This window comes from Lepisma saccharinum, chromosome 24 (assembly GCF_977018435.1).
Source record: "Lepisma saccharinum chromosome 24, izLepSacc3.1, whole genome shotgun sequence".
NCBI classification, from domain to species: Eukaryota; Metazoa; Arthropoda; class Insecta; order Zygentoma; family Lepismatidae; genus Lepisma; species Lepisma saccharinum.
Window position 1 is genome coordinate 60,337,485 of NC_139252.1, and position 20,668 is coordinate 60,358,152.

General features: G+C 40.6%; 2 protein-coding genes across 2 annotated transcripts in view; one reads left to right on the forward strand and one right to left on the reverse strand.

Moving 5' to 3' along the window:
* Positions 1 to 10,300, reverse strand: part of LOC145978341 (uncharacterized) — a 353,763-nt gene extending 343,463 nt beyond the window's left edge. Inside the window, exon 1 of the mRNA XM_083110928.1 lies at positions 10,260 to 10,300. The gene's annotated coding sequence lies outside the window, so the exon portion shown is untranslated. The remainder of the gene's footprint in view (positions 1 to 10,259) is intronic.
* The window catches only part of LOC145978342 (uncharacterized), an 82,950-nt gene that overhangs the window by 29,395 nt on the left and 32,887 nt on the right, over positions 1 to 20,668 (forward strand). The window lies entirely within an intron of this gene.

Sequence of the window (20,668 nt, forward strand, 5' to 3'; positions counted from 1 at the left end):
CATAACAATACTCAGGCTAGTACCACACAACGATTGAACTGGTTTTGAAGGAAATTATGCAAGACTGTTTTTTTAGCAGTACTTCCGTTTGCGTAATGAACCTCCCGTGCATTTAATAATGGACTTGCAATTGAGGAAGGTTGTAAATTCCATGTCGCCCGCACGTGGACAGTATTCGCACGATTTGCACGCATGTCCATACCGTCTCGCCTTGCTCACGTCTGGAACCGAATTCATGTTTGTGCGTAACCTCCTGTGTCATAGGAATTGTCGCGCTTGTCACTGCATAACTCTTGGCCATTACATGTACTTTCCATGCTTGTAATTATCATTTCATGATCACAGTTTCTCCGTTGGAATTATTTACTGTATTATTAGTGTATTATTATTATTATTATTGTAGATATTTGGTTTATTAGCTCCACTTAAGATCTGGAATGAGTGAAGTGGAATATGGAATAAAAGTAATGATCAAAAGTAAGATATTTTCCGAGAATCCTTGGAATGCAAAAGTATTCCTGTCTGTAGGGCATCTGACTGCGGAAGGTCCGGGGTCGATTCCCAGGACCAACGACCTCAGAACAATTTTTTATTAACTGAATATGTTATTTTACGCCGCTTTTCTGCGACATCTGGCTGATCGCGAATATAAGGATAAATGATGAAATTGATGACACTCACAAAGAACATCCATGCCCAGGCCGGGATTCGAACCCAGCAGTGGCGTAGCGTGATTGTATGAAAGGTGTAGGGCTTCCTTAGATAAACCTGACCTGAATATTGGATAAAGAAAACCCAAAGATATCTTAACTAAATAGAATCTATTTGAATCTAAGTCATGCATGGGCATACTCAATTTCAAACACAAAATGCACACACTCTATGTTAATATAATAGCATATGTATGTATTACTTAATGAAAATTCTCATTTATACTGTAACTCGATCCGACGATCCTTTGGTCTGAACACCTCAATCACGTCGTCGTAGAATCTGGAGTTTCTGGTCAATGTCTTTAGCAGCACAATGGATACGCGTCCAAAGTCAGATTTCCTTGCCTGAGTCTGTGCGCTGCGTTGAAATGTGTGAATCCTCTTCAGTGCAGAAAACTACTTTTCCACCGACGAGCTTGAGTCAGGAACAGTGAGGAAGAATTCTGTTAGTTTGTACACTTGTTCAACAGCTTCATTCAAATGGGTAGTACGCAGGTAGCTACTCATGAAGTTCAAACACACTCTTTACTCGATATTCGGCTTCAGAATAAATTACCTGTAGCTCAACTTTCAACTGGTAGCAATTGACAAATTTCGCATACAGCTTAGTTAAGGACACAAACTCTTCTTCTGGAAAGGCCATGTCATGTTTTTATTCTTATTATTCTTTTTCTTTCACTAAAAAGCCATTTGTGGGAAATGCGTAGGATACAATTTGCAAATGCATTCGAGAATATTACTCATTATCACTGTTACGATATTTGCGCACATTTTGAAAAGCATATCAAGCAACTCAGACAAAGGAAAAGGTAAAAAAAATCTGTAAATCATAACGCTAAGTATTACGCGTATGCTTTTAACATGACAGACAACTGGGATGCACGCGCCTAACTTTGCGGGCGCTGTCGGATCTAGGATTGCCAGACATTCCTCTTTTATCTTTAACTTCGCTGCTTCTAATGAAGGTAATATCCAACATTAAACCATCTCTTTGTGAACTTCATAGTTAGTTTACACATTTAAAATGACACCAGTTTTGTTAGCTACACCTCCCGCCAAGCATTGTTGAAACAACACGGGAGTCGATTTTTTTGATTCTCTTCCGACAGTGGCAAACAGACGCAGCGGGGACAGAAATCTCGTCAGTTAGCACCCACTTGTAATGCGTCTTACAGTGCGTGAGAATCGGGGCGCCCTGTCATTGGTTGAGAAGATACTACGTAAGCAAACACACCCGCCATGGGCGAGTCCAAATCTTTTCTTCCATTCAGCCGCACGTAAGTTCTCTCAAGAAGCCTTACAGAGAAACAACTCGAATCAAAACAAGTCCTCAATTGTTTCGTTAAAAGTTCTACTTGAAGTCTGATATTGCTATGTGTGTTCAAGCTATAAATACGGGAATGAAATACGTTTTCTTCAATAATTTCAACTTGTAAGGTGGACTTACAAGCCTTACGTGGGCACTACGCCGCTGGAACCCAGCACCCCCTGACCCTATAGCGCGCTGTGATAACCACTCCGCTACCGAAGAATTTTATATAAAGGAAAAAATGTTCCCAAAATTTTGATAGCGCGGTAGGCGTCATTGTCCTACCTACTGGGCACCCATGGATCCAGTCCCCATTAGCCTATATGCACTGGCGTACGCAGAGGGGGTACTGAAGGGGCTACAGCCCCCTCCGAAATTTTGACAAAATCAATATTATGTAATGAAAGCAGTGCAGAACTTTGGTAAAAACAGTGTGGTTAATGGAAATTCGCCTTAAAATGACCCCGGATTGCAAAGTTTTAAGTATACAAATATCTTATTGCTTATAAAGTCCCCGTAGAGAGCATGTACTATCCACATTTACAATTCCAGCCCCTCCCGAAAAAATCCTGCGTACGCCAGTGTCTACATGAGTATAAAGAGAATCTTCAAAAAAACTTTGCAACGAACAAATCTTTGCATTTAGTCAAGAACAGCAGAAAAGAGAAATCAAACCAACGTCTCAGCGTATATGACAAATGGTGCCTACATTGCAGCTACAACCCTATTATCATCTTCGCAGGCCAAGGACATTTCACACACAAAACCCTGAATGTGAGTCAATGCCAGAAGTTCTCGTGGAAAGCGGAAGTGAAGCGGTCCTTACCTCCCTCCTCTCGCCTTGCACGTGCACTCACCTGACTTCGCGCGCTTTCTGCATTCGCTTCGCGCACGCACCGTCTGCGAGCCGCCACGTAAAGCTCAGCGTTCCCACATTTCAATGCAGCGTCTCTTCGCCCAGGAATTGGCGTAAGAGATTCTCACAGCGGACGTCCAAGGGGACAACAGTGTGATTCGCGGCACGAGAACGGAAGTCGATTGCGCAAAATCAGCAAGAATGTCTGTCGAAACTATGGTATTACGAGGACTCGCACTTTCCGTTTGGCGTTCATGTCACCGATTCTCTGCAACTGTTGAAAACAGTGATGTATTCCGGAAGGGGGGTCCTCCTCCTGAAATAGAATAGTCTCCCCGAAATAACCTGGCAGAACATTCGGAAAATAGCTAAGACATTTGGCAACCATGCTCACGTTGGCTTTCATTCATGTGTAGAACGTACGTTTTCTGTTTTCTTTTTCGTCATACAGTAAAACCTCGTTAATCCGAACTAATGGGGGGATAAGTTGACCGGTTTAACGAAAGTCCGGGTTAACTGAAATAACCTAACAGAACAGTAGAAAGTGCATTAAAACTCAGTTTATAGCAACAAAACACGTTTCGTTATGGTGTATTTAAAGGGCATGGGCCTAAATACACTATACAGTACAGTAAAATGTAAAGCAATACTGCGCATACAAGGCAGTACGTATATACGCGATACCCAAATTATGTGGATGTGCCCGTCGGACCTGGCTCTGCTTCACTCGAAACTCTTGCTGTGGAAATTGTTGACTTCTGGCCACATTTAAAACCTTGCATTCTTTTTTTTTTCTTTGGCTTATCGGGATCCGGATTAACGAAGTTTTACTGTAATTCAGTCTTACTTATAATTACACAACACAAAATAATAAACGAATATAAATATCGTCCGTCTTGATAACTGTTAACTAGTAATATCGGCTATGGGTATCTCCTATAACGACTTGCCACGTCACCCCGATCACCGATGAAAGATCTCCACACCTCTAGACAGAATTCATGCGTCAATTGTGGGGAAAACGACAGCTTGCTCTGCGACGACATTAATGAGCATTTCTACATTCTAATTTCTTCATATAGGAGAAGTATTTTACACGAGAGCGTTCAACTAAGCTTATATTACATTTCTTGGATCTGAAGTGAAAGAAAGTAATAATTATTTTCCCACAATTGACGCATGCGTCACTTTAGATCCAAGAAATGTAATATAAGCTTAGTTGAGCGCTCTCGTGTAAAACAAATACTTCTCCTATATGAAGAAATTAGAATGTAGGAATGCTCATTAATGTCGTCGCAGAGCAAGCTGCCCTTTTCCCCACAATTGACGCATGCGCAGCATGCACCGCATGCGTTCACGAGACACCTCTGGCCAAAACCTTTGCGGGCTGTAGAGCCACGAGTTATTATTATTAACTAGAGTGTGAGTCAAATCTCCTGCATATGGCGATAGCCAATAGCAGCGCACTGCAGCGGTGCCATGTCGAAATCTCACACGGAAAAGAGACAGCGTGGTTGAGCAAACTGTGATTCTCTGGTGCTGTTCAGCGGTTCAAGGCCATACGCAGGAGATTTGACGCCACTTCTAGTAATATATCATAAAATCCTATTTCATTGAAACTTAACAATGGACGCGTATAGAGCGGCAGGGATTGTTGAACTTCTATTGTTGTAACGAATTTAAACTTCTTGCAGATATTTTAACGGTTAAGTCAGTCAACAATTTGATGTGGAATGGCGGTGACCTGCTTGTGCAGCCTATGAAAATTTTCACTTCTAATTTACTTACATATCAAAGGAAAGGGGCAATTTTAATACAGTATAGTAGTATTATAATTTGCTGCCTATGACACCCCCCTGAAGTTTGATATCTTCCCAGGAGGAAAAGTGAGTGGATTCAACACTGGTTGAAAATCAAGGTCGACTTTTTTGGATTGATTCGGGTTATTTCATTTCGCTTTTCTGCCACATTTGGCTAATCGCGAAAATGAGGATTATTAATATGATGAAATGGATGAAGGACACTCCCAAAGAATGCCCGGGCCGGGATTCGAACCCGAGAACCTGACGTCGTAGCGCGCTGTGATGGCCACTCCGTAAGGAAGTCAGCAAATTATGCCCTAAAACTTGCGGCGCGTAATCAAAGCGTGTCAGTTCGACACCAACAGCTTTTGATAGCAATCTGAAACATGCTGCTTTAATAAGGGCGGGAGAGAGGAGTATATGGTTTCAGTTTCACAACCTACTAATTAGCGATGTTTCCGAGTCAATTAGCTAATTAAGGTTAAGAAATGAAAGTCTTTTTTGGCTTATGAGGTAAAGTAAGACGTCTCCAAACCAGTTTTCTCCCCTTCATGTTTTCGTGCCTTCTTGTCGAGTTAATAGGGGGAAAAAATGCATACGATTAGCAACGCTGCTGTAAGTATGGGAGACGGCTGGAAAAGGATATGTGGAACACCTTCCCTTCCTGGGATGACGACGGGACGACGCTTGGCACAGACTCGTCTCGTCTTCTGGTTGGGTACCCTTTTCGGAGGTATACTCGTTCTCGTGTCTGTCTCGAATTGAATTAAATTCTTGCCTTAAGGCTCGGGTGGACCTTTGGCATTAAAATGGGCTAATGTTTTTCAAATTTTCCTCTCCATTCGAAAAACTTCTTGTCAAAATATGAACCATTACATCAGCTTAGAATTCCTTCTAGAGCATTGACGTGAATTTTCATGTAGTTTTCTTTCATTGTTGTCTAGATATTATCAATAGTTTAATAGACTTATGTGCAGAGACACCTAGCGACATATCAGGGAACTAGAAATTCTTCTCGGTATCATCATCATCATTCATTGGGTTTTGGTCTTACAAGTTTCGTCCTTCGGGACCTGACTTTTCTTGTGTGATAGGTATTTCTGAGTATATGAGAGTTGGATTGACTTCTGTTCTGGTGACACTCCCTGCAACTGCGACAGGGTGTGGGAATTTTTTTTGCCCCTTCATTTGGCTGGGGCGGACGGGGTTTGGAGGGGATTTTTGTTCCCTCCGGGAGGCTGTTTTTTGTTTAGCCTATCGATTGTGTGGTTCCTAATTGGAGGACTGATATGGCAGTATGGTATCGGGTGGTTCGTTGGGGTTGTAGGTTATGGGAGCATTGCATGGTGACAATGTTTGGGATACAGAGTTTTACATGAAATAGGAGTATGCATTACATTGGAAAGTACATGGAAAATACATGGAAAAATTCATAGGAAAATACATGGGAATAAGCAATAAATATGGGAATTGATGCAGTAAAAGGTTTAGCACAGGTTTCTTGTGTGTTGGCTTGGGTTCGGGTTGGCTTGGGTTCAGAGGCGGGAGGACCTTCCTCCCTTCACCACCCCCTCCCTTCCTCCGTGACTCCCGCAGTGAGGTTTCCAGGAAAAGGGCACCCACATAAGCACAGTTAGGCTAATCGGGACTGGAACTACAATTTAAAGTGGGATCCGAACCCAAGACCTCTTGATTACAAGGCGACGACGTTGCCACAACGCTATTGCCGACCCATAACTAGGATAATCCTCTACTGCAGTGGTTCTCAAACTGTGGTACGCGTACCCACAGGGGTAGATGAACTACTTGAAGGGGGTACGCAATCAGCTCGGAGAATGGTTCTTCATCTATGGTGTACCTTATAAAGAAGTACCGAAATAGACTAAATTTGGAGCCGAATGTCCGCTTGAAAGTATCCAAGTGCAAAACCAGACACCAAGGAACTGTTTCAGGCTATGCCGGCACAGTCTTCTCACTAGAAACTCTGAGGATTTACAATAAAAACACCAAAATTGTGGTTGACAGTTTGTTTACAAACATATTTTTGTTCATTACTTTTTTTCAGTAACTCTGGAAAAATATATGAAAATTAAAAGTTTTTTTATATATAATTCTTAGCATAGCTACATTTTTTAACATTTTTATTTTTTGTAACTAATCGAATAAAATAATAAACATAGGATTCTAATGTTTATTTGCTTACCATCTTTCCACATACAGCCCGAATGCCATTAGGCTCTATTGCAGATACACGCCTCCCAGTTGTGTATACTGAGTCCCATTTCTGAGCTATCTCACTATGTGTATGTCACGTGGTCCTAGGCTATGAATATAAATAAATAAAATCTGGTTGTCAACTCCTAAGAAATCAGGTTGCCAACTCATAGGAAATCAGGTTGCCAACTCATAGGAAATCACGTTGCCAACTCATAGGAAATCACGTTGCCAACTCATAGGAAGTCAGGTTGCCAACTCCAGAATCAGCATCATCATCTCACTGATATGAATAATATTATTTGCAATTTGTGATCTATTTTTCTCCTGTATTTTTTTCTCTAGACATCAGTCTTCGTAGATTGCCTAGCTAGCGTAGAATATATGCTCCTGACGCCTCCAACATATCAAAAACGCCCCACCAACCATCCAGAAAAAAATCCCATAGCCCACCATTCGGAGAAAACCTATACGGTACGGGGTAAATTAGACGTTTAATTACGACTAAAGGGTACAATGACAACAAAGTTTGAGAACCGTTGCTCTACTGGGTTTATGTTCTGTCTGATCTCACTTATCGCACATAAGGCAAACACCTTCTCGGTGAAGCGTTGTATTTCGTCGACATCGTCATGTTAAAAGCTTTCGTTGTTAGGTTCAATGTAGTGCACTTGTGCTAAGACATTTCGTCGGTTCGTCGACCCCTCCCTCGGAAATTGACATAATTTATTTCAAGTTAAAAAAGCAGAAAGCTTGGTATTTTTATAGCTAATAAAAGAAATAAAGTTTAGTAAGTTTGTATTCTAACGAAACAAACAAACTAAAAACATCTATAGATCGTAAAAATTGAGTGTAGAATGCTGTGACAGGTTATGCTTTAATATTCTACCATTTAATCCAAAGAATACTTGGTTCCACACTTTTCAAAATTCCAAAAATGCGAGCTTTATGTGAGACGTCAAGCAATATACCTTTGTGACTAAGCTTTTTCTTGAACAAAGTATGCAAACTTAACAAAACATAATAACTATGCATAGAGACATTGAATTTTCGCGATCCGCGAAATAGCGAAATGTGAAAAAAAATATGCAATTTTGAATATTCTGCACGTAACTACACCCCCAATGATGAAATATGCATGAGTTTTATTCGCGAAGTAATGCTAAATGTGTGCTTTTCCACGAAATAACCGTGAAATATCATCAAATTAAGTAGAAAACGAGTCCTCCTCCGTAGCCGAGCGGGTTAAGGCGTTCACTCGTCTTGAGATCGTTCGCTGCGGGACGGCGTAGGTTCGAATCCGGCTCTGGTCGGAATTTATTCGGCCTACGTATAGGGCCGGTGGCAACCCACCATCGTGAGGAAATTGGGGAGCTCCGAATGAGTGAGCGTAATCCGGTCACGAAGACCTACTATAACGGCTGGGGATACGTTGGGCTGACCCCCCGACTATTCCAATACTGGTTGAAGATCTCCACGCTTAGAGGTGATGACGGAAAGTGTGGGAGGGAGACCGGCAGTCGGTAGGTATGCCTAGGCCCTTCATGGGCTGTTGCGCAACGGATTATTATTAAGTAGAAAACGCGCAAAAACCGGCAATCGATATTGTGCGCGCAAACTGTCGATTTGTAACGAAACGTTTGCCTAAAGTTTCCTACCACTTGCAGCTGAACAACGTTTTGTCTTCGATCACATCAGGAAGACGCTGCAAATTGGGATTTCCCATGCACATAATCTCAGTTCGAAAACTTCGCTCCCTGTCAAGCTGCATTCCTTTCTTCCCCCGAATGTCTACTCAACTTCCATTTTCATTGAACTTGCTAGCTGTAGCAGCGATAAGATTAGTCTGTTCCCGCACATCAAGGGAAACAATGGTGTCATTTGTGTTCAGTCATGAATGAATTTTGTTTATCATCATGTGATTTTCAACATGTGTTTGTGTATGTGCAGTTGTGATTATTTTATTTGCTGGACAATACAATCCTTTAAATACATACAATGAATAAATCACTTGAGATATGCTATTTAGAAATGAAGTGATTTTGTGTTGATGTTTTCTTTTTGGTTGGACAGCTAAGTACTTGTGTATGTGTACAGTATATAAAAATGAAGTAGTTTATCAATGTATAGCTCCTTTGTATGTTATTTCCTCTCATAATGAAACAGTATGTGCCATTTTTTTTCCACCGCTGATCTACCATTTTATTTACCGCTCTCCTCAGTTTTTATTTACCATAAATTTGTCTCCCTAACTATGCATTTCAGTGTGACATGTAAAAAGATAATGAAAAAACTGTTGAATGATATTCACATCTGGTGAATCGAGTTGAAAAGGCTCTTCAGGAATAGAATAATACGTAATTATTATTATTATAATTTGGAATAAAATTAGTTTATTTTTATTAGATTACAATAGTTATTATTGTATGATAATAACCATAACCATGGTAATAATTACTGTTATTTATAACATTCCCGCCTTGCAACATGGCGGACACGACGTGACTACTTAGACCGCGGGCTTCAGAAATAAACAAATACCCTTCTAATTGGAAGATTGAGTTTAATTGCAGCTTCGCAACGGACGCTAGCATTGGAAACTGCTATTTCCACCTCCATGGGCAACGCTGTAATGGCATGGAAAGCAGAATAATTGCAAACCCCTAGGTGCAAAATAACAACCACCAGACGCCATTGCCTCGAGGCGAATTCAGAACTTGGAAGAGAAAAGAACGATGATTGTGTTCGAAGGACATATATAGGAATTCTTGTATATCGCCTGCCCATATTTGTCCCCTTACATTGTTCTTGTCGCTTTTTTGTCTTCGTTTTATAGACGTTCGTTCTTCTTTCGCTGCTGAAGGCACGCAAATTTTCATGTTTGCATTTGTTCTGTTTTTTTGCGGTTAGCGAATCGTATCATTAAGTTTCGATTCTTGTCGTGTGACATGAATGCCTGTTAATTTGGTATAGTGGCATGCTGGCGAAATTGTCTTGGTAGCCAGAAATATTCGCGAAATTTGAGGCTTTAAAGCGCTGGCAGCAAAATTCTTAAATATAATAAGCGTGCGAATTACTTTTTTCCTTTTTGCATTGAGGGAGATGCAGAGAATCGGCCATCCTTTTTTGGGACCAATAAATGCAAATTATTTATCGACCTCCGTGGCTGAGTGGTTAGGACAGCGCTCTACGACGTGCGGGTTCGAATCCCGGTCTGGACATGGCTGTGTCAATCATCCTCATTGCTGCAATTAGCCAAAACTGGCAGAAAAGCGATGCTGAATAACACAAATCATATCAAACCATTCTTATTGCAAATGAAAACGTGCTACGTTCCCCGGTTTAGTCTCAATGGATCTACTTACTTTTATTCCTCAACGGCGAGCCTGAGACTTATCAGCCTGCTATGAAGCCCTCAGGTTGTGGGAAATGAGATAAGGATATGCTTACGTAAACCTTACCAACTTGCACTCGCAATTAAACTCCTTATTAGAAACAAAAGTGTATTAAGTTCATAATTGTTCTTCACTACACAAATTAAGACATTCACATTTCCAAAATCACTTCCATTATTCCAGAAACATCCATAATATCTCTCTCCTAACAACTCACAATCAAATGTTTTAAGGTTAGTCCATAACCATAAAAGACTACCCAATTGAACAAAACAAATTACGTCATAATAGACAATTAACATTTTAAACATATCAAACACTTAAAATGATACAATAAGTGGTGCGTATCAAACGTTGATTAGTTTTTGCTTCTTATCTAGTAAGTTGATTGCATTTTAGCACAGAGCTATTTTCAACTTTGAGTTAGTGCCTGTGTACCTCAAGAAGAATAAATCTTTGGGGTCCACGTGCACTCACTTATGAGTCACTGACAAGGCTTTTCACCCATCTGCCTGCGAACTGAGGCCATTGTCGAACATTCTCCTCCATTAGTAAACTTTCTGGTGTGGTAAGCATGCACAGAGATATTGAATTATCATTTGCAGAGAAATTTTTGTAAGTTTTAGGCTCACAGAGGGCAAGAAAACTCTCCTGTTCACTGGTGCAAGTGTGCATAGGAGGCGCCATCTTTAAAATGACAAAAATGGCGCTCACTTGATCAGGCCCGTAGCAAGGGGTGGCTGGGGGGGGGGGTGAACCCTATGGCCCCATTCAAAGCTTTTAAAAAAATTATATATATATATATATTCTAGGCTAGTTAGGCTATCTGCAAAGCCTGAAGCGTAAATAATAAAATACAGGAGAAAAATCGATCAGAAATTGTAAAGAAAATTATTCATATAAGTGAGATGATAATTGTGATTCTGAAGTTGGTAACCTGATTTCTTCTGAGTTGGCAACTTGATTTCTTATGAGGTGGTAACCATATTTCCTATGAGTTGGCAACCTGCTTTCCTATGAGTTGGCAACCTGATTTCTTATGAGGTGGTAACCATATTTCCTATGAGTTGGCAACCTGCTTTCCTATGAGTTGGCAACCTGATTTTCTATGAGTTGGCAACCTGATTTCCTATGAGTTGGCAACCTGATTTCCTATGAGTTGGCAACCTGATTTCTTAGGAGTTGGTAAACTTATTTCTATTCATAGCCTAGGACCACGTGACATACTGAGATAGCCCAGTTTTTGAACTCAGTATACGCTACTCATATATATATATATATATATATATATATATATATATATATATATATATATATATATATACACACACACAGGGTGAACATAAAGTCCCAGCCCATTTTGCAGAAATAATGTATTCATGAATGTGATATTACAACATTAGTATACAGCATATCAGTGCTGTTCAACGTGATGTCCATCAATTTCAAAACACGTTTCCCAACGGGTCAGTGTTGCTCGAAACACTGTGTCCAACATCGCTCCGGTGATGAGTTCGCATGCGTGCCTTATGCGTTGTTTGAGGACTGCCACATTTGTAACCTAACTCTTGTAGACCTGTTCCTTGTTAAAACCCCATGCAAAAAAATCCAATGGTGTATGGTCGGGGGACCACGATGGCCAAACACGTGTGGATCCTCTTCCTATCCATCTGTCTGGAAACATGTTGTTCAGGTATTCCCGCACAGTCAAGGCGAAGTGCGGTGGTGCGCCGTCTTGTTGGAAGATCACGGAATCAAGAATCCCATCATCCTGTAGCTGTGGCTGGAGGAACAGTTGCAACATTTCGAGATAGGTGTCTGCTGTGATGGTGTTTTCTGCAAACATGAATGGCCCATAGAGTTTTTGTTTCGTGAAACCAAGCCATACGTTCACCTTGGGTGTATTCCGTTCCCATTCGATAGTAGCATTCGGGTGTTCAGAAGACCAGATACGACAGTTATGACGGTTCACAGTTCCACAGGTGTGGAATGTCGCCTCATCACTGAAAAGGATGTTCTCCATTAATCCATCCTGTGCTGCAGCCGCGCAGAGTTCGTAGCACACGTCTTTCCGTACAGCGTAATCCTCCGGTTCCAGTTTGTGGACAACCTGGACGTGGTACGCTTTCTTTTTTAAGGTGTAGTGCAACACTTTCCACACCGATGATTGAGGTATCACCAGTTCTCGACTGAGGCGACGAGTTGATGCAGTGGGATTACGCTCAATGGCTTCACGGATACGTGCTACTGTATCACCCAACATCGATGGTCGAGCTGTGCGTTGCTCATCGAGTACAGATCCGGTGCGCATAAATTTGTTCACCGGTTTTCTGATATTACCTCGTGTTGGAGCCTCTCGTCCACATTTTCTACGAAACGTCTCCCTGACCTCCTCGAATGTCTGACCACGCAAACGTGCCGTTACAATCACAATTCGTTCTTCTGTTGTTAGCATCTCCTCGGAGTATCATTCACCTGAAATATAAAAACCATGCATTAATTATTTCTGCAAAATGGGCTGGGACTTTATGTTCACCCTGTATATATCTTGTACTCCATACTTTCTACCTACTGTGACAATAAGGTCATGACCTCGAAATATCAAACTTTTCTTCAATCGTGTTTACTGTCTCCTACGCCATTTATATCAGAATGTGTGACGGAGAAATTTACACTTGTCAGAGGTATGGAATGTTTGTTATCTTTCCCAAAGTTGTAATAATACTACATTTTTAAAGTTGTTCTTCAGACACAAAGACATAACTTAAATATCTTTCAATACGATGAACTTTATAAAAAAAAACAGAGAAATAAATGGAAATTACGAATCTTTAAATATAGCATATTGCTTTCAATTAGTTTTTCCTTGTTTCCTTATTTCAAAATGTGTAGGATGTAGATATCACAAACCATGGCATAAGAAGAAAATATCGAACCACAATGACAAATTTGGGTTCTGAGGCTCACTTGATCAGTGTTGCAGCCTTGAGGTTGTTTTGTAAGTAATAGTCGATAGCCAATTCAAGTATGTCCTGTAACTCTTTCTTGTATTTTATCCAAAACATGGAAGGGAAAGAGGAAAAGGGACAGTGTGTTACTAAGCTTTCTGCACAAAATAACAGGTTTCTCGTAAAACACAAACTCCAATTTGTTGAAAACACGATATCATGTCGCAATCGCCGTCAGCGTGCCTGGACGACAAACATTGCGTGGACGAGGATTATGAAAAGACGCATTTCTCCCAGAAAGCATGTTACAGAGAAACTTATTTTCTTCTGACTTAATAATGACAATGATTAGCCAACGCGTAACTCGGAAAGCGAGAGTGATTTGCTGGCTGCACAGAGTCCATCGTACCCCAAGGTCCGGTTCGAGGCTATTATTAAGAGTCCGGAGAAATATTTGCACACGCCAAACAAGCTCGTTGCGAGTACAAATCTCTTGGCGCCATTGGGCCTTCAATTTGTCAATATTTTAAGAGGTGCATCTTCAATGCAAATGGAGCCTCTCGCTCTCGGGTCCAGTGGTGCCAACTCGCCTATACTGGCACCAGATCTAGACCTTTTATATCCTCGGTTCCCAGAATAACCAAATGATCCGAGGAGATTTCTAGCTCCATGCATGGACGTCCGGAAGGGGGATCAAGGGTGACCACGCCCCCCCTGGAAAATTAATGTCCACTTGAAAAGTATATATTTCACACAATTTCATTTCAGTCACAGTAATTTATGTTAATTATTATAACTGCGTTAAAGGAACATGATAATTTCAGACAAACAGTATTTTAAAAAATCCCACGGACTTCCATGGCTCCATGAATGGGAATCCAGCCATGGGTATTTATTTATTTATACTTTTTATTTTACTGGAAGACAACTAAATAACAGTTCATACTAGAATGTACATTGTAGATTAGACACACACAGGAGTTGTACTACGTAGAAATTTTTCAGCGAAAAATGCAGGCTCGATCAGGACTCGAACGCAGGTCTCTGGCATACCGTGCCATTGCTCTAACCACTGAGCTACCGAGCCAGAGACCCGGGTTCGAGTCCTGGTCGAGCCTGCATTTTTCGCTGAAAAATTTCTACGTAGAATGTACATGTTACAAATACGAAATACAAATTTGACAAGAAAGTAGTTCATAACAAGAGTACAAGAGCAATACGGAAATTTAATGAACTCAGAGTAAGGTACGAATATATGTGGAGCGCTCAAGATGCCAGATTTTCACGCCCAGATCAATGTACAAACTATGGAAGTGTATTATAGTTTCCGTTCGACTTGGACCATTTCTACTGGTTTAGTTTGGCAACACTGCTTTTTAAATACAATATACGCGGTTTACGTAAAATCGAGCGTTGAATCGTGAGATGTATTTTACCTGTGACGTATGCACACTCACAAGGAGACTGCGACCACTGTCCTATTCAAATAAGCCTGATTTTGCAAACACATGTTTTTCCCCCCTGCGTATTTGATCTCCAGTTTGCTGCATAGAATGAGGTGAAATATATTCAAAATCTAAATAAGATGAACTTTTTCAGGACACGTGACGACAATGAAAAGTAGTTCTTGTACATTCATGGCCGAGAAGTGTATGTTTTTTATTCGAGCTACGGGGCTGAGAAACGTCTATAGGCGGAATCAACGTCAGATCGGAAATTTACAAAGATTTACTGGAACCTTCTTGCCATTGTTGGCGACGCACTCACGTCCTGGTCTGTCATGGCGGAAAAGTAACAGGGCTATGCTTCTTATGAGGCCAGGTTGACATACCAACGGCAGCCAGGGTTGCAAACTTCTAAGAAATTAGGTTGCCAACTCCAGAATCAACATCATCATTTTACTGAAATGAGTAGGTAATTTCATTCACAATTTCTAATAGATTTTCCTTCTGAATTTTACTAGTTGGGCTTCAGGCTTCGCAGTTATCCTAGCTAGCCTAAAATATACGCTCCCGCCAGTGGCGTATCGTGTCTTCAAGATCTGGACTATCTCATTACGACACCTGGCTCTGGGCTATGTAGAAAGAGAGACGGCTAGGCCATGTATAAGTGGTTAGACACTCCAATTTCTCTCGTTCTCGGCGTCTTCAAGGAAGTAACGTTCCCATGTCAACGGCAATCAGGTTGCAAACTCCTAAGAAATGAGGTTGCCAACTCCAGAATCGAGATCATCTTCCTATTGAAATGAGTAATTTTATTCACAATTTCTAATCGATTTCTCTTCTGTATTATACTCTCTAGGCTTCAGGCTTTGCAGATAGCCTTGCTAGCCTAGAATATACGCCCCTGCTCTATCTATCTTTTCTTTCTCTTGTAAGCAACCCCCCTTCTTCCAATCCATTTTTAACTCTGTTTTGCCTTCCCTTACCCTTCTGGCTTTCTGTATCTCTCACCCCTATTGATTCTTTTGATTTCTCTCGTTCTATATCTGCGCCAACCTCTCCCCCTATCTTCCTTTTGAAAATCCTTTTATATTTTTCTTCGCCACCGAACACTTTTTAGTAGTTTGGGTATTTACGTCGCTTTTTTCAATTTATTGGGTTAATCGCGACAGTGAAGATCAAATAGTCACACCTTTGCACACAGAACTCGAAATCCAACGCATTTTTGGTGCACCAATTGTTAATTTTGGTTTCACTCAAATAATACTTTGAGTTTTTAATTTCTTTACCTAGCGGTGCTTCTCTTCCACGTTTGGGTAACTGCGGCGTTGAGGATGAGATTGATGAAGGGGCACTCATAAAGAACACCCATGTCCAGGTCGGGATTCGAACCCGTAACCCCTGTGCTGCTTTCTACTCTCAACTAGAGATGGCCATATCCAGATAAAAGTTTATGGATATCGGATATTCTGATATCAGAACTGTCCACATTATCCCAATTATCCGAAATGTCAGGTTATCCGTAAGTGTGCCAAATCAGTACTCTCAGTATATATGAATTGAAGACTAAAATTGGTAAACGCTGTAAGTGCCACAATAATTCAAACACCGTTTTCCACGTTAAACTGTGAAATGTGCCATGCTTTATAATGTGGTAAACGTGAAATGTGGCTGGTAGCCCTCTAAGTAGTTCAAAGGGCGTGTAAAGAGGTCACTAGTATGCAAGTTCTCACGGGCTGATGTGCGGAACGATGCGATTTCCCAACACTTTCGCTTTTGGCACTTACAACGTTTACCACTTTTAGTCCTCAATTATCCGAATATATAAATATCGGAAATATGTATTTGGATATTAAAAATATAATATCTGTATATTCAGATATCCGAATTATTCGTCGCATATCCGTTATCCGGTTTTTATGGCAACTGCCTGGACAAAATCATATCCACGAGAAGAGAATACCTGGAACCTTGAACCTGCATGATACAGATGTTTCGTGATCGCAACGTGTCCACGTCTTCACTCGGAGGCAAAAACAGCTCATGACAATTTCACGCCGCCCTTAAAAATATATAGCATTGTAATGCTATTTGTCCCAGACTGGAGACGTTGCTCATTTGCACGCGGTGTAGAAAAAAGGACGTGTCGTTTAATAAAGTACACACCAGTCCGGCTTATGACGAGTAATTTTATGTTTGGTGCCGGTCCATAAAGTAATTGACCTGATCCTCGCTAGATGGAGCGATGGGTATACGGTCGACGAACGGAGAAGGGTTGCCAGGACTCGAAAGAGAAAAATTGTGGTGGGCTGATAACGATTAACAGCTATGTGAAGTAAAATGTACACCCACTTCACACGATTTAGTTCACGACTGTTGTAACGTGGACCAAGCATATCAACCGTTCGGTGGCGTACCCAGAGGGGGTTGATGGAAGTTGTATACCTCTATTGCCTAAATATAATTTAAAAACGAGATTAACATGAAATAATGGAAAGACATTGCTCTGAACAGATTTACAAGCATACTACAGCAAACGCTATATATGTGCGTTGTGTCTTGTGATAGTGAGTACTTGAAAAGTTTAATATTCGTGAATATTTTACTATTTGTTCCTTGTACGTAAAAAGAAAAATATACGCAGAAATTGGACAATCAAAGATAATTTGTACCAATCTATGTAGCGGAGTGATTAGCGTCAAATTCTCCGAAGACAAGGGCACTGTGTAAGGAATTAATTTATCACTGTAGGTGTCCAATCATCCCCTTTCATCACCTTATTCTCAACGTCGCGATTAATCAAAGGAGTTGAAAAGGAACGTAAAAGAAACAAAATATTAAAATAATAATAATTTGAAGCGCAATAGTATTGTGTATTTTTTTAAAATTTCCTTTTTAGCTTGTTAGGTTAATTGCTAAGATATTGATGTAAAAATGACCTGGCTACATTTAATGTATTAATGTGTGGAGCGACATCATACGGGATACGAACCAGATGCATCTTCGCGGAGCTGTAAAGATGTCTGTACACGATCGAATGTGCACGAACAACACATTGAATTCCACCCTTAAAGGAAGTGACGTCATATTTATCCTCGAATTCATCGTTGACGTCCAAGAATTCTTATAGGAACGGGTTCTAAATAAATACTTTCAAGACAGACTCTCGACCAATCAGAGGACATGCTATTGAAATCGATAATAGAAGCTTCGAGGCACAGTGGTATTTATTTCTGTTCAGTGGAGGAAATAAAGCGACGCTGAAAGCATAAACACGTGGTGTGTCTTGCGAGAAAGGAGAGGGACATTCTCGTATGTATTTATTTAATCGCATTTACACAGCAAAGCATAATATATTTCTACAACAGCGAATGGTTGTTATTATATTCTACAACAAACCTTGTATACTGTGCTGTACTTATCGGAAGCCGTAGTTTAGATTAGTAAAATTAGAAAAAACTACTAATATATCTGTGGAAACGATATAAAATTAATTTATATCATTATGATCACACAGTTTCTCTGGTGTTTCAGATTACAATGAAAATACCGCTAAAATACATCACACTTCGTTCATGTTTCAGATTGTACATCTCCTTTGGAAATAAAATTATCATCTTTGTTTTTACTTGCCGTACACACTGCCACTTATCGGTAAAATATGGAACTGATATCATGTACGAGTGTTTCCAATAAGTGTTCTTCAACGGCTTCCAATTATATACTTCGTTTGGTTTTGAATGCTCTGTTTTGCAACTGTATATTATGTTGAGTTTCTAGTCCTCTACGATGAGTAGTCTTTTATACAATTTAAAGTCCTAAGGGCTTAACTGGGTTTTCATGATGTTACACAAGTTACGTTGCAAGTACTGAAAACATTTCACTTGAAATAATCCGTTATAAATTCATTTTTCATTTTTAACTGAAAGTGCCGTACACTATAAGTTTACGTTTACATGCGTTGTATACACGTAATCTACGCGTAGATTACATTTGGTTGTAGTTTATATAGACTACGTAGACAATGTAAAGTACATTAGAAATATTTTTAAAGGTTTTCATGAAAGGAAAGTGACATTTTCAACTATATTTGTTCCTAACGAACTGACAAGAATCTTATTTACAACAAAATTTCTCTTCTCTTGTACCAACTTCGAAAGAAAATAAATCGTATGCAAAAAAAGACAACAGATGGCAGTCGTGAGGCAAAAGTAGTCCTTTTCCCACAAAACACTAAAATATTTCCTGTTTGGCTTCTTTTCTAAGTGAAAAATTGTTCGAAATTGAAAGGAAGGTTATGAAAGGTTTTTCTCACACATTAGCAACTGATACGCAGTATAATTTTGTTTCACTTCTACAGCGCCGGTAGCTAAGTTATCACCTTTCGCCTGCATAGATTACGTCATCTACGTGTATAAAATAGTCTATGTGTTAAATGTAGACTATCGTTGTTAACACGTAGACGCACATCACTTAACCTCACTCCCACGTAGTACACCCTGGACTGCAGTTTGCAGACTAACGAGGCTCTGGCGTCAGGCCCCATGCACAACGCAATCCTCTATGGTCTATGGGACTTGTGCTGTGTGCTGTCCACATGTGTTTGTGATTGTCCCTTCACCTTATCACCATTCATCATCATCTTCGCGATTAGCTAAAAGCGAAGTAAAAGAAATCAATGAATTAACAGAAATCGTGTATCTAGCAAACAAAAGCGAATCGAAATCAACAACTTTAAAACATTGACATTGATACAGCGTTCCTCAACTCAGCGAATCCCTGTTAATTTATAAACACATGTACACTCACCGGCAATAAAAATGGGACACTTAGATCCTGAAATGCTCGCTTCTCTGCAAGGCGTAATGTGTGTTGTCTAACTCTTTGGCGATAAGTGGATTTTAAAAGCAAATTTTCAATGGCAACTTCTACCCCCGCCGTATAGGTAGACAACACACATAACGCCTTGCCTCTGCAAGATTTAGGTTTCCCATTTTTATTGCGGGTGAGTGTACACTAGAAAAAAATACTTATTTGTGAGTGTACAAGAGTCACATTTTTCAATAAAAATTGACTTGTGTGCGGGCGACGTAGAGGGTCCTTAGTATATAGTTTAAAGAAGGTTTTGAATTGTTTTAAGTCCACTTTACGAACAGAAAGGCTAATCGGAACTGGACGTACAGTTTAAAGTGGGATTCGAACCACTGTGCCATATGCCTCCAACAGAAATCGAACCCGGGACCCCTTAGTTTTAAAGAAGGGTCAAATCAACACTTTTATCCTCAGGATCTAAAAACAGAAAATTAGCCGTGCACTGGCAACCCTGCCGGCCAGGTCCCCTCCTCCCGTCTTCCCATCCCCCCGAAGGACGTTTTTTCCCTATTCGTTTCCTGCACGGACGTCCTTGAACCTTGCATCACCTGTTCATATGTCCTCCTCCCCTCTCAATTTTCCCCGGGGGCACAGGCTCCCCTCCCGAGGCAGCGCAAGGATGACGCATCCAATAATACCATCAGCTCCCGATTATTTTTAGCCCCATCTCGCGGCGTTTTTCAAGTCACGTAGCGCCGAGCTGTCATGAACTGGATCCCCTTAGCAGATTCGCCGCCTCAGACAATCCAAGAGCGGTTCTCGATAGATAAATCTCTCGTGACTATCGGAAGGCCTTTCATCGAAGGTGGATGACTTTCATAGTGCAATGAACTATGGGTAACCGCTGGAAATAATGTTGTTTTCTACCACCAGTATTTGGAAAGTTACTTTTTAAACTGTGTTACACTTACAGTCATTTTGTTCAAAATGTTATGGAGTTAAAAGTAAAGGCCGAATCACACGGAACTGGATTTCCAGTAGGAATGTCCTAGTTGGAGCTGGACTGACTACCCATGCTAGTTTTCGCCTCACACGGTACGTGTTACTGTACTTGTCGGTATGCTTTTGTTCCCACAAGGCACTGCGCAGAGCAGACAATCTAAAAGATGGATGAGCA